Below are 14,078 nucleotides of genomic sequence, written 5' to 3'. Positions count from 1 at the left end.
TGGTCATGTGTGACATTCGATCACCAATGTATGTAGAGGTGGTCATGTGTGACACTCGATCACCAATGTATGTAGAGATGGTCATGTGTGACACTCGATCACCAATGTATGTAAAGATGGTCATGTGTGACACTCGATCACCAATGTATGTAGAGATGGTCATGTGTGACACTCGATCATCAATGTATGTAGAGATAGTCATGTGTGACATCGATCACCAATGTATGTAGAGGGTAGTCATGTGTGACATTCGATCACCAATGTATGTAAGTGCCATTTGTGACACTCGATCACCAATGTATGTAGAGATAGTCATGTGTGACATTCGATCACCAATGTATGTAGAGATAGTCATGTGTGACATCGATCATCAATGTATGTAAAGATTGTCATGCGTGATACTCGATCACCAATGTATTAGAGATGGTCATTGTGTGACACTCGATCACTATGTATGTAGAGATGGTCATGTGTGACACTCGACCATCAATGTATGTAGAGGTGGTCATGTGTGACAGTCGATCACCAATGTATGTAGAGGTGATAATGTGTGACACTCGATCACCAATGTATGTAGAGATGGTCATGTGTGACATCCGTCACCAATGTATGTAGAGATTGTCATGTGTGACATTCGATCATCAATGTATATAGAGATGGTCATGTGTGACACTCGATCACCAATCAATGTATGTAGAGATGGTCATGTGTGACATCCGTCACCAATGTATGTAGAGGTGGTCATGTGTGACATTCGATCATCAATGTATATAGAGATGGTCATGTGTGACACTCAATCACCAATGTACGTAGAGATGGTCATTTGTGACACTCGATCACCAGTGTATGTAAAGATGGTCATGTGTGACACTCGATCACCAATGTATGTAGAGATGGTCATGTGTGACATTCGATCAGCAGTGTATGTAGAGATGGTCTTGTGTGACATTCGATCACCAACGTATGTAGAGATAGTCATGTGTGACATTCGATCATCAATGTATATAGAGATGGTCATGTGTGACACTCGATCACCAATGTACGTAGAGTGACCATTTGTGACAATCGACAACCAATGTACGTAAAGATGGTCATGCGTGACACTCGATCACCAATGTATGTAGAGATGGTCATGTGTGACATTCGATCAGCAGTGTATGTAGAGATGGTCATGTGTGACATTCGATCACCAATGTATGTAGAGATGGTCATGTGTGACATTCGATCACCAATGTATGTAGAGATGATCAGCAATGCATGTAAAGATGGTCATGTGTGACATTCGATCACCAATGTATGTAAAGATGGTCATGTGTGACACTCGATCACCAATGTATGTAGAGATGGTCATGTGTGACACTCGATCACCAATGTATGTAGAGGTGGTCATGTGTGACACTCGATCACCAATGTATGTAGAGGTGGTCATGTGTGACACTCGATCACCAATGTATGTAGAGGTGGTCATGTGTGACATTCGATCATCAATGTATGTAGAGATGGTCATGTGTGACACTCGATCACCAATGTATGTAGAGATAGTCATGTGTGACACTCGATCACCAATGTATGTAGAGATGGTCATGTGTGACACTCGATCACCAATGTATGTAGAGATAGTCATGTGTGACATTCGATCACCAATGTATAAGTGACCATGTGTGACATTCGATCACCAATGTAGGTAGAGGTGGTCATGTGTGACACTCGATCATCAATGTATGTAAAGATGGTCATGTGTGACACTCGATCACCAATGTATGTAAAGATGGTCATGTGTGACACTCGATCACCAATGTATGTAGAGATGGTCATGTGTGACACTCGATCACCATTATTTGTAGGGGTGTTCATGTGTGACACTCGATCATCAATGTATGTAAAGATGGTCATGTGTGACACTCGATCACCAAGGTATGTAGAGGTGGTCATGTGTGACAGTCGATCATCAATGTATGTAGAGATGGTCATGTGTGACACTCGATCATCAATGCATGTAGATATGGTCATGTGTGACACTCGATCACCAATGTATGTAGAGGTGTTCATGTGTGACACTCGATCATCAATGTATGTAAAGATGGTCATGTGTGACACTCGATCACCAATGAATGTAGAGATGGTCATGTGTGACACTCGATTATCAATGTATGTAGATATGGTCATGTGTGACACACGATCACCAATGTATGAAGAGATGGTCATTTGTGACATTCGACCATCAATGTATGTAGAGGTGGTCATGTGTGACAGTCGATAGGTGAGACAACATGAGACACAGAAAAGTAGTCAGAAGCATCAGATGTCAGTTGGTTACAGTGTCCCTGGTGCAACAGTTCAACTATACAAGAAGACTCAACTTGAATATACCACAGTCTCCCAAAACACCCACCTCGCACAACATACACGCAGCACACCGCATGCATGGGAGGCCGTCCTTACATGACCATAGCTTTTAATAGGACGTTAATTAATCAAACAAACAAACAAACAAACAAGGTTTACTGCGCTATATTGTAAAGCTGCTTTATGTTAGCGTGTGATTTGATTTCGCGGGTAACAAAAAACCGGGAAATCGGTTTAAATACAAAATGTACAGGTAAAATAGAACTAAATGGGTCTTAAAAATATCTCGATGGCGAATCGAAATACATGTAGTCAGACAAAGTGTTTGACGTGAAAATGCGAAACTATGTTTCCACGAAAATAGCATTTATATACGTGGTACAGTGATTATTATCGTAAAACGTAACATGAATGACTAATCCTTACGTTTATTTTATTTTAAGATTAGCCACGGGGAAATCGGGGATGTAATTATCCTCTACCATTTTACATACATTTTGTGTACAGGGTAGACCTATAAAATACGGTAAATCATAACAGACAAATTACCTGTTGTTTCCATTGTTTTGGTACATTAAGCCATATCACCATAGACTAAGGCTGCCAGCTTTTATTCGTACTATAATGAAGAAATCATTAACCACACATGTCGGGTATTTACCAGTTCCTCCAAATCATTGCATGCAAATTCAGTATTATCTCTAATTAGGCTAAAGGAATACATTTGGATGAGGTACGATGCATTCTACAGTAATGATCTCATTATATACACAAATCTAACCTGTACAGATGCGCACATCTGATGAGACATGCAGACCTCATCACATTTTGCAAAACAATGCAAATTTGAAACATGCAACTACATCAAAATTTGCTCGTATGTTTCCAAACCATTGTTCCCATGAGCATGTTCCAAACTATTGTTTTTTGGTTTTTGTTTTTATCTTATGTTGTATTTAACTCTACACTATCAAACCTACAATGATACTATTTAGAATAGAAATATAAATGATCGAATACTGTTTCGAATCACAATACAATACTGATATTGATAACTTGTTTGTTTATTTGGATTTGATTGATATACGTTATGTTGAAACAGTCTTCTCATTTCTCTCTCGCTCTCTTTCTTTGACCATACACCATCGACAAAGTGTAATTATGTATTCCCATATAATTGTTTTTAATTGAATTAAAAAGCAATATATGAATCCACTTTTAAAAAGATAATGATTCGTGTATATACTTTTTCGTCAACAACTAACGAATATCATATTTACTGCATATAAAAAAAATCTTTGAACAATTGTTTGCCATGTCTTTGTGTAATGCCGTTCAAGATGTTGGAATACTTGATAAGATATATAGCATACGCAGAAATGTAAAGGTTCCATTTCCGTTGCATATACATTAAGAATATATCATAAATTTATATCTTATTAACAATAGCTGTGAATGATTGTCACGGGGTCAAAGCAATTCCACAGATGTTTGTGAGAAATTGTGTATAATCATTACAAGATCGATGAGATAAACACATGTACTAGATGTAACATGATACACTTAGTTATTGGTGACTAATTGTGCCAATTGTGATATGGTTGAGTGCTTTATCTAATGTTTTTGAACCCTGTCAATATGAATTAAAATGTATAGATCTGGTCGGTGTAGTCTATACGCCATACTCTGTCGACAGTTGACGACCTGACCCGGCCGGGGAGGGACCGTGAACCTGTTCCGTACCTGCACCCTATGACCCTGTCATCACGGTTTACCGTTGACAGTAGTATACACTGATTAATTGATCATATTAATTTAAATGCATTAAGTAGTTTACAAAACACCTTTATACAATAACTAGGCATCGGTGCGTGCACTTGAAGTTGTATCTGGATTCCTTGTTAAATATAATCAGCCGGGCCAATGACATTTATTTAATTACCCTCCAACTTAACGTGGGGTAAAGATAGTGTCCGATATCCTCTTGGTCCACTATGTTGTTTGTATATAAAAATGACCAATATTATGAAAACCCCACGCAGTGCGGTCGGCCTGGGCTGACAGGTAGAGGTCGTTGGGTATTCGGTGAATTACCTGTCTCTTAATTAAATAAAAGTTATTGGGTATACCTGATATCGTACCTGCAAGGTCAGGAAACAATTCGATCCATGCAGTGTGTCGGTACAGGTGTAATGATACCGCTGTCAGAGAAAATCGACATCTTAGGAAGTAAAATGTCCTCATTACCATGCTTAAGGATAGCTTTATCATATAGAGTTATAAGATCGCAGGTAGTCCATCAACTTAAAAATCACCAACACTATAAACACAATTTCAAGATATTTATGGCACTAGTAATAATTTTGCCAAATCATTGAACCCCTATAGAATCCTTGATTACATTTTGTAAGTGTTTGTATTTTGCTAACATAGGTACCTTGTAGATAACTAAACAACATATATACCATTAACTGGTAGAAACTATACATTCATTCTTCGCAATATGAAATGGAAAATATTGATGTAAAATTGATAACAAATACAATGTAGTTATAAAGCATAGAATATTATATAGATGCATTTTGTATATTTGACAAAATTTCAAAATTGAACAAACTAAAATTGTCTCCAAACGTCTTTGTGCACAAGTCTATGTAAATGTCTAAATTGAATTGTTTTAATCTTGGTTGAAGGCGAAAACATGTTGTTGTTTACATACAATATACGAATTAGTAGATTAATGGCAGGTAATATATATGCAGTCATAAATTCCATTATCAAATGCGTTATTTATTTTTGTCGCGTTATCATTCATAGGTATCGATCTTACTCCTTATGATACAACTCAAATACACACGAATAGTAGATGTTACGATGAGATGTGTGATATTATACAGTATGCCAGCTATATACACAAAGGGTATACGTTCAGGTATACGTATTGTTATAAATCAACAATCGAAGAAAGTGCGATGTATATCTGACAAGGCTTCAAAGAAAGTAAGTTGTCACATGTGGTGTTTAAGCAATGCTTATCGGTATAGCCACTAAGCTGATCACTACTATAATCAATTCACATATATATTTAGAAGTAATTCCATAAATGATAAGAACATATACAGAGCGTATAAATAGACCCTGCATCTAGGCTACTGCACCGGGTCGCTGTTTACCCTGGCTCAGGTGTCACACTTGTGTGAAGTCATGTCCCAGGAACATTGCACTAGGCGCCCCGCCTCATATGAAAGGTGTATACCGGCAACAGTCACTTGAGTACAAGTCGTATCGTAAACCTTTATGGGGCTCTAGAGCAGTGAGTCGACATGAGACTATAATTACGATCTCATTACCTACTCTGCATTTACCCACGACAATTCATTTCCAAGTGCACTTTCACACCTGTTAATTACAGCCGTGTAACAAAGGTAGATATTTGTATAAGTATGCTATCTGGTTATAGTAAAGCTTGAGCACGATTCCAAACTCCCAGGGTTTAAACATGTGGTAAAATAATCAACCTGTATGGTGCTCCAACAAACGGAGACCAGCGAGAACGTGCAAATTCCTGATCTGTGGTTACATAGACACGGCCTATTTCACATTCATAACAGTATAAATAGAATCACCTGTTGAGCTACTGGCATCTTAAGAATCTGTAATCGATATCACAAATGAGGAAGATCTGAAAATAGCCATAGAAAAGACAACTTCCTGATAAATAGGTATAAATCACGTTAAATCAATTATCAATTATGTAATTTTTGCTTTTAATCTGCATCTCCTCAAAGGGTTTTGTACGAACGAGCAATAAGTGTGTTAGAGGCAACACCAATAAGCGATGAAGACACAAACAAAAATATTGTCCCAAAGAAACGAGCATTAACAGATAAATAATGACATAGGAAAACAGACACAGATAACACTAGGTATTACATCCACACCTAAAAGTAAACACAAAAATAACATCAGCAAAATAAAATAAACAAAAACTTCCAACAAAATTATTATTTATACCAGAACACACCATAGATAACAATATAGCAAAATCATCACCCATGCCAATTGATTCAGTTAAAAGGTTTGTTTTTACATCCAAGTATGAATGAATGTTTGGCATAACAAAAATGGGTAAAGCTAGCATCCATCACACTTACGATCACATTTCATCCACAGCCAAAGTAAAAATAAACAAAATGACGACTATACAACTAAAACCAAATCCTGCGACAAATTTTGCATTGGAATATTTATATTACCAATAATTTCCGTACTATCTAAAATACATTTCATTTATTTTTATTCTTGGTTTTATAGTAAGCACACAAACAAAAAACATTTCTGTACAACGAAATTTCAATGTTCTACAATAAGTTCAGTCCCTAAAAATGGACAAGTAGGGATGATCAATCACTAATCCGCTTCCATAGCCAATCAGGATCACATGGCCATAGGAGGAGCTGGACATGTGTCGCTACATGTCGTCCATGTCTTTTAATCGGATTTTACCATTCTGGCCCATCACTATCATTGTTTCCGTGCAATGGTCTATGGAAACATGCAAATATTATAAGAAAATGGAGAGAGTAATAAAGGTAGCACATTGTATTAATGCTGTCAATCACAGTCTCTATCAGTTTACACAGCTGGTCACCTTGTCAGGATCAGAGTTTCTTCTAACATCTACCGAGTGAAAACTTCTAACATCTACCAAGTGAAAACTTCTAACATCTACCAAGTGAAAACTTCTAACATCTACCAAGTGAAAACTTCTAACATCTACCAAGTGAAAACTTCTAACATCTACCAAGTGAAAACTTCTAACATCTACCAAGTGAAAACTTCTTCTAACATCTACCAAGTGAAAACTTCTAACATCTACCAAGTGAAAACTTCTAACATCTACCGAGTGAAAACTTCTAACATCTACCGAGTGAAAACTTCTAACATCTACCAAGTGAAAACTTCTAACATCTACCAAGTGAAATCTTCTAACATCTACCAAGTGAAAACTTCTAACATCTACCAAGTATAAAGTTTGATGATTGAAATGCTGTCTTATGAACCAAGTTATACAAATTTCATAATTCTACCGCAATTTACCCCAAGGTAAAAATAAACAGAGTTTCCACTTATATTAAGCCACCCCAACCATGAAATGCTAAAAGTGTCTACCACAGATACCAGTGAGCATGTTTATCTGGCAAAACACAGGAGGTGCGGATTGGGTATTTTTTTATCCCGAAACGTACTTTATCGCTTGTTTTGAAACTTTTCAAAGTAGGCAAAAGTAGAATATAGAGTTAGCTGTGAATTATACTACAATTGATCATGCTACTTTAATGTGTTGACTTACATCAGAGTAGTGATTTAAGGGGGAACTATACAAAATCACTGGTAAAAGTTGTATGACAAATGAGCCCCCATTGACCATACGTTTTATTTATGAACAAAGAAACTCTAAATACCTGCAGTATTTCACCCCAAATAATTTAGTAGTGAAAACAAATTGTAAACTTATCTGGCTCCAATGATTATACGGTTAATTTTCATAATATTATGTATTACCTATAATCAAATTCTTTGAGATAAAAATAATGGAAACCTATTAAGATATTTGTAAAACAATCATGTTCGTAGATAAAACGTTTCTACATGCATGTGGAGGTTTGTACGAAACCGGTACATCAGTTGTGTTACTTCCGTAATTGGATTTGATTGATATAAAAGTCTGGACTAATGTTAAAGTGCATAAGATCAGGTTAATAAAGTCATAGGTAAAAGTGATTCACGCCTACTGCCAATCAACGTCACTGATTTACTCGATTACGTACACCCACGTGTATGTTTAGAAAATAGTTTGTCAATAGATATGCTTGTTTGTTGGTAGCACACGTATTTAAAGATAATTCAATAAATGCCGGTTTTTCTTTTTTTTATCATTACATTATCATCGTCTTTTTTTGGAAACAATGTTTAATTTTTTGAAGCAATAGATTATTTCCATAATAAGTAATGTGTTGAAAATGATAAACCCATATTTAGCACTTATAGCTTAAGATAGAGTAGGGAGTTGTGTGACAATATTATTTATAAAACAACGCCGACACAAAGATTTGAAAATTATATATCAATGTATCTGAGAGACATTCAAGAGCTTCTATTAGATGTTGTCGGGGGAAGAACAATAAGTACTTATCGACTGGTGCCAAGATGGCTAAGAGCAGCATCCGCCGTGTCTGTAGTAGAATACTTGTTGTAACGTAAACATGTCGAGTTTGTCACCAATTCTGACCTGCCCGGATTTACACTCTCCTAAAGTCAAATGTTAACCTTGGCAAGTAGTTAACGTGCACGGAGATGTTTTTCCCTGTTATTACTGAGTCAGCATTAACTATAGCACATTCCAAGTGTGTAAACATACCAGGTAGTTACGAATATGATATGTCATACATAATAATCAATATACATGTACCTTAAAATCTCGATAAGAAGGCCGCGGATGCTTTTCGGTGTTTTTTTGTTTTGTTTTTTTTTTGTAAAGAAACAATGCCAATTTTCAATGCGGATCTATTTTTAAGTTCGACTTATTTTCGAAGTCATTTATCCCGTAAGCCGAGCTTATTTACCTCCCCTCACTTTTGAAACCTTTTTACATAACATACATGTATGTTCAAGTATTTTATTACAGGTCTACAGTATTTATCTTTTACGTTAATGATTTATTACATTAACGTATCCCCTTCATCATCAAGGATATTTTGATAATAGGGACCACAGAATCAAACCAAAAATAGAATTATAAAATCCCCTTTTGGGCAGAAGATTTTATAGATAGATAAATGTTTCGGAGCCCGTTGATTGGGTATTTAGAGCGCAATTAGTTTCAAATATTTAATGTGTGGGTTGCGCAATACATGTAGATGTAAAATATATAGACAATTTAAAATTTTCCAAGTTTATTTCTGACAGGGAAGCTAAATCAAGATTCGAGTTTTATGAAAATGTTGGTCAATTTTCAGGTGCGAAATTAATCCCGCATCTAAAAGTTTAGCAAGATGGTACATCTTGAAATAAGTTTATTCACGGGTATGTGAGATGACCTTTTTCAAAATTAGTGATCTTAAAAACTTTATTTAACATGGACAGCAGTAAATGTTAACATTGTCGTATATGGAAAATCATTTGGGTCTGCGGTCTCATATACTATTGTCACCATTCTTCTATTTGCTAATCATGGATATCTCTATCTACAAATTGATGATCTAGCTCGCTTCAAACTACGGCTAATTAAAGTACACTTTAACTGTTCTACTTCAAAAGGTGGGCGTTATTATTCTTATTATTCTTCATTAGAACATGACTTTTGAATATTCGCTAGTGCCATTTTACAGTAACCGATCATTGTGTAACTTCTAGATCTATCTACTCATCTGATTTAGTACAAGAAGATATTTGGAAGTGCTAGTTGTCATCAAGTTAGATCAAAGGTACCATCTCAGTGAAACAGACTATAAACATAAGTTCCATATATGACAGGATGTTTTCAGGAATTAGAATCGCCCTGTATACCATACACCTTAGTCAAGCCGTACTCCATAAAATGATACGATAGCGTTTTAATTGATTCGACAGTGTTTTAATTGATTCGACAGTGTTTTAATTGATTCGACAGTGTTTAATTGATACGATCGATTTTTGATTGATACAATAGTATTTTGATTGATACAATAACGTTATGATTGATTTGACAATGTTTTGATTCAAACAATAGTATTTTGGTTGATTCGACAGTTTTTTTAATCATATGTCCAATTTTCCGTGATATTCGTTCAAAACGAATTAAGCTGTATTATTGGAAAAAACAATCTGTGTTTAAAATGATACAATTACTAAGCTCAGCTAATTTGAAAGATTTGTCTCGTAATGAGGTAAAAACGGTTGATTTGTCTATGTTAAGTAAAATTATTTACGAGGCTAACCAAATAAGGAGAAACTTATTGCCATTAAATTATAGCCGTCCCTTCTCTATGTATTTATTATACATGTGTAACTATAACCTGTCCTCTCTACACTGTTTAAGTTCAGAGCCTGCTTTGTAATAACATTGTATTTTGTACTGATGAGCTGTAAAGCCTAAAGAATAAATGAATTTGAATTTGAATTTGACTGTGTTTCGATTGATTCGACGGTGGCTTATTTAATACAATAATGTTTTGATTGATTCAATAGCGTTTTGATTGATTCGACAGTATTTTGATTGATTCGACAGTGTTTAATTGATGCGATAGTGTTTTGATTGACTCGACAATGTTTAAATTGATATGATAGTGTTTGTAATTGATACGTTACGATAGTATTTTAATTAATGGAATAGTATTTTAAACTTTTCACCGTCCACTTGTTTTATTACATAATTTTCACACCACCCATAACCTTATTGGTCCGCCCTCTTTTTGTACATAATTAATTTCAACACTACCCATAGCCTTCTTGATCCGCTCTCTTGTTTTACATAATTTTCACGCCACTCTTAACCTTCTTGATCCGTTCTCTTGTTGTACATAATTTTCACGCCACTCTTAACCTTCTTGATACGCTCTCTTGTTGTACATAATTTTCACGCCATCATTAACCTTCTTGATACACTCTCTTGTTGTACATAATTTTCACGCCATCTTTAACCTTCTTGTTCCGCTCTCTTGTTGTACATAATTTTCACGCCACTCTTAACCTTCTTGATACGCTCTCTTGTTGTACATAATTTTCACGCCACTCTTAACCTTCTTGATCCGTTCTCTTGTTGTACATAATTTTCACACCACTCTTAACCTTCTTGATCCGTTCTCTTGTTGTTCATAATTTTCACGCCACTCTTAACCTTCTTGATCCGTTCTCTTGTTTTACATAATTTTCACGCCACTCTTAACCTTCTTGATCCGTTCTCTTGTTGTACATAATTTTCACGCCACTCTTAACCTTCTTGATCCGCTCTCTTGTTGTACATAATTTTCACGCCACTCTTAACCTTCTTGATACCTTAACCTTCTTGATCCGCTCTCTTGTTTTACATAATTTTCACGCCACTCTTAACCTTCTTGATCCGCTCTCTTGTTTTACATAATTTTCACGCCACTCTTAACCTTCTTGATCCGCTCTCTTGTTGTACATAATTTTCACGCCACTCTTAACCTTCTTGATACGCTCTCTTGTTTTACATAATTTTCACGCCATCCTTAACCTTCTTGATCCGCTTTTTTGTTTTACATAATTTTCACGCCACTCTTAACCTTCTTGATCCGTTCTCTTGTTGTACATAATTTTCACGCCACTCTTAACCTTCTTGATACGCTCTCTTGTTGTACATAATTTTCACGCCACTCTTAACCTTCTTGATACACTCTCTTGTTGTACATAATTTTCACGCCATCCTTAACCTTATTGATCCGCCCTCTTTTTGTACATAATTAATTTCAACACTACCCATAGCCTTCTTGATCCGCTCTCTTGTTTAACATAATTATCACGCCACTCTTAACCTTCTTGATCCGCCCTCTTGTTGTACATAATTTTCACGCCACTCTTAAACTTCTTGATCCGCCCTCTTGTTTTACATAATTTTCACGCCATCCTTAACCTTCTTGTTCCGCTCTCTTGTTGCACATAATTTTCACGCCATCCTTAACCTTCTTAATCCGCTCTCTTGTTTTACATAATTTTCACACCAGCCATAACCTTCTTGATCCGCCCTCTTATTTTACATAATTTTCACACCTTCCATAACCTTCCTGATCCGCTCTTTTGTTGTACATAATTTTCACGCCACTCTTAAACTTCTTGATCCGCCCTCTTGTTTTACATAATTTTCACGCCACTCTTAACCTTCTTGATCCGCTCTCTTGTTTTACATAATTTTCACGCCACCCTTAACCTTCTTGATCCGCTTTTTTGTTTTACATAATTTTCACGCCACTCTTAACCTTCTTGATCCGTTCTCTTGTTGTACATAATTTTCACGCCACTCTTAACCTTCTTGATACACTCTCTTGTTTTACATAATTTTCACGCCATCCTTAACCTTCTTGATCCGCTCTCTTGTTTTACATAATTTTCACGCCATCCTTAACCTTCTTGATCCGCTTTTTTGTTTTACATAATTTTCACACCACCCATAACCTTCTTGATCCACTCTCTTGTTTTACATAATTTTCACGCCATCCTTAACCTTCTTGATCCGCTTTTTTGTTTTACATAATTTTCACACCACCCATAACCTTCTTGATCCACACTCTTGTTTTACATAATTTTCACGCCATCCTTAACCTTCTTGATCCGCCCTCTTGTTTTACATAATTTTCACACCACTCTTAACCTTCTTGATCCGCCCTCTTGTTTTTACATAATTTTCATGCCACCCTTAACCTTCTTGATTCGCTCTCTTGTTTTACATGATTTTCACACCACTCTTAACCTTCTTGATCCGCTCTCTTGTTTTACATGATATTCACACCACCCATAACCTTCTTGATCCGCCCTCTTGTTTTTACATAATTTTCATGCCACCCTTAACCTTCTTGATTCGCTCTCTTGTTTTACATGATTTTCACACCACTCTTAACCTTCTTGATTCGCTCTCTTGTTTTACATGATATTCACACCACCCATAACCTTCTTGATCCGCCCTCTTGTTTTTACATAATTTTCATGCCACCCTTAACCTTCTTGATCCGCTCTCTTGTTTTACATGATTTTCACACCACCCATAACCTTCTTGATCCGCTCTCTTGTTTTACATGATTTTCACACCACCCATAACCTTCTTGATCCGCTCTCTTGTTTTACATGATATTCACACCACCCATAACCTTCTTGATCCGCTCTCTTGTTTTACATGATATTCACACCACCCTTAACCTTCTTGATCCGCCCTCTTGTTTTTACATAACCTTCTTGATCCGCTCTCTTGTTTTACATGATATTCACACCACCCACAGCCGTTTTGATCCTACTCACTTCTTTTATCAAGTAATATTCCATTTTGCTCAAAACCGGGTTGACTCCGTCCACTTGCCATACGTAATGCTTCAATCCCTACTCCCACAACCGTTTTGATCTCGCACGTCACCATACGTAACCTATTTTATTTCGCCCATTTATGCATGCTATGTTGATAGGCTAGGCTACCTGTGATGGTGTATTGTAGCTGTGAACTTTGCGTCATTACGTGAAAAATATAGTATTATAGATTTACTAAATTTATAATCTGATACATGAAACAGTACATAATCATAAATCGAGCACAAAGGTCTAGTATCATTAAGCCGATTGAGAACAATATAGCTAAGATTTTATATAATGTATTTTTTAAATGCTCTTCTGACATTACAGCATATTGTGTATTGATTTTATACAAATGCTCAGCAAGTTTTGATTTAATATATACATATAGAAGATATTCCTTGTTTCTTGATTAATACTAGTAAATATTGCATCTCATGAGGTGGAAAGTTTTTCACTCGTGCGAAGACATTTTCACGCACAAACTGATGAGGAAACAATCAAAAGGATATGTTCACAGCCAATGCTGCATTCCGATTGGTCAAAAGCAAGCGCAACTATCAAAATTGATATTTTTACTAAAGTGAAGTATATCGCTTTTATGTTCGCAGTAAATCCAGGCCTCATATTTCACTGCAAAAATGTAATGAATAGTCTTTTTCTTACGAGCCACGACC

This window comes from Argopecten irradians, chromosome 2 (assembly GCF_041381155.1).
Source record: "Argopecten irradians isolate NY chromosome 2, Ai_NY, whole genome shotgun sequence".
NCBI lineage: Eukaryota > Metazoa > Mollusca > Bivalvia > Pectinida > Pectinidae > Argopecten > Argopecten irradians.
Note: the sequence above shows the minus strand (reverse complement) of the source record.